Consider the following 2,541-nt stretch of genomic DNA (forward strand, 5'->3'; position numbering starts at 1 on the left):
CAGTAGTCAACTTCTGAAAAACTGGCCAACAGAAACCTTATGAAGAACAGAAAAAAAATTGTGTGATATAGTGCCAGAAGATGAGCCCCTGCGGTGCAGTAAATTACCTGGTATGGCTTTTCTAGCTATTAGTCATTGCAAACTCCATGGTGGAATTTGCCATGAGCAACTGAGAAGCTCCTGATTGTTAAAGTTATCCACCTGGGGTATTTCTGTTGAGAGTGGCACAAAACAATGTTCTGGGAAGTTTGCTTTCTCAGGTGCTTAGAATTCTGATGTTATTATTGGTTAGTTTGACCACTCTGCCAGGCTCAAAAGGAGGCCTCCTAGAGGCAGAAGATATCTCTCTGACTGCTGACTGAGAAAGACGTGCTGCTGAGAGAAACATGCTCCTCAGAGACATGTGCTGCTGAGAAAGACATGCTGAGAGACACACGGTGCTGGGAGAGAGACTGAGAGAAACTGTTGGCTGAGAGACAGCAGGCTGAGAGAGATTGGACCTTGTTCCTGAACTTGAATTTTAGCCTGCTGCTTCCCTAATAACCCCCATAATCTGTGAGTTCTGTGTGGCCACTGCAGTGAATTTTCAAACCCGACAGAGAGGTGGTGGGTGCTGTGGGAGGAATGGTTGGTGCCAGGTTTGATGAAAGGGCTGGAGGGAGGCAGCATGTCTGGCTTAGCAGAGATAGGCTTTGGGCTACTGATTTTGATTCTGTCTTCCTATTGTGGAGTTAGAGGAGGTCAGAAGATGGGGCCTCCCTTCCCCTTTGGAAGCCCCTCAGGTTAGAAGACACTCAAAATGAGACTGGGGAAGAGCTGACTTTTCATATTTGAGTCAACATTAATGAGGTTGGGAGAGTAAAGCTATTGGGACCTCCAATTGCTGATGTGGCAGGAATCAAAATGAGAAGGAACTAACTACAAACATCCATTAATTGGCAGATCATGAGATTTATTATATAAGAATCTAGGAAAATTTGAAGTTATAAAAAATTAAATGGAACATGTAAAGCCAATATGCTAGGCATTAGTGAGCTGAAATTGAGTGGTATTGAACATTTCAGATTGGAAAATCAAATGATCTACTATGCCAAGAATAAAACATTGAAGAGAAACGGTGGCACATTCATCTTCAAAAAGAACATGTCAAGATCTATAGTGAATTACAATGTTGTCAGTGATAAGATAATATCCATATGCCTACAAGGAAGATGAGTTCATTTAACTATTATTCAAATATACATAAAGACAATTAAAGATAAAGATGAAGCAGTTGAAGACTTTTACCAACTTCTTCAGTCTTAAATTGACCAAATGAAAGTGAAATTTTGAAGTGAAGAAAAAGGATCAGTGGTTGGAAAATATAGCATTGGCAGTACAAACAACACCAGAGATCACATGATAAAATTCTGATCCATCTGACAACAACATTCCACTCCTTTTCTGTGTTGAATTTCTGGCAGTTCTCTATCAATATGCTGATGCAGCCATTTTTGAATTATCATCAGCAAAATTTTACTTGTGTGTGTATTTAACTATATTATTCAATAATTTATGCATTCTGTTGGATCATCTTTCTTTGATATGGGAACAAATAGGGATGTCTTCCAGTTGACTGGCCAGGTATGTGTCTTCCAATATTCTTGGAATAAATCAGTTAGTGCCTCCAGCACTTCATTTGTTTAAACATCTCAATTATTGTTCTGTCAGTTCATGGAGTCTTGTTTTTCACCAATTCCTTCAATCTAGCTTGTACCTTTTCCTTTAATACCATCTGTTCTTGATGATACTTCCTAAAATGGCCAAACATTGACCATTTCTTACTAGTACAATGATTGTGTATTATTTCCATCTGCCAAAAGGACAAGGATGCTGCAACTTCTGGCCTCCTCTAACCCCACAAGAGGAAGACAGAATCACCATCAATAACCCAAGGCCTATTCCTGTGAAGCCAGATATGCTGCCTCTCTCCAGCCCTTTCATCAACCCTAACACCAACTGTTCCTCACGTAGCACCCACCACCTCTCTGCTGAGTTCGATAATCTGCTGCAGTGGCCACACAGAACTCACAGATTATGGGGCTTATTAGGGAAGCACAAGGCTACAATTCAAGTTCAGGAACAACACACAATCTCTCTCAGCCCACTGTCTCTCAGCCAATAGTCTCTCTAAGTCTCCATCCCAGCACTGAATGTCTCTTGGTGTCTCTCAGCAATGCATGCCCCTTGGTGTCTCTTTCTCAGCAGCCCTAGTCTCTCAGAAGCATGTTTCTCTCAGCAGCACATCTTTCTCAGCCAGCAGTCAGAGAGACTTCTGCCTCTAGGAGGGCTCCTTTTGAGCCTGGCACTGTGGCCAAAGTAACCAATCATAACATCAGATTTCTAAGCACCTGAGAGAGAGTGAACTTCCCAGAACATTGTTTTGTGCCACTATCAACAGAAATACCCCAAGTGGATAACGTTTACAATCAGGAGCTCCTGAGAGGCTTACAGCAAATTTCACCATGGAGTGTATAAAGACTTATGGCTAGAAAAGTCATA

The sequence above is a fragment of the Orycteropus afer genome, unplaced genomic scaffold, assembly GCF_000298275.1.
Source record: "Orycteropus afer afer isolate SDZICR_OR568_19922 unplaced genomic scaffold, OryAfe1.0 scaffold00819, whole genome shotgun sequence".
In the NCBI taxonomy this organism is placed as follows: domain Eukaryota; kingdom Metazoa; phylum Chordata; class Mammalia; order Tubulidentata; family Orycteropodidae; genus Orycteropus; species Orycteropus afer.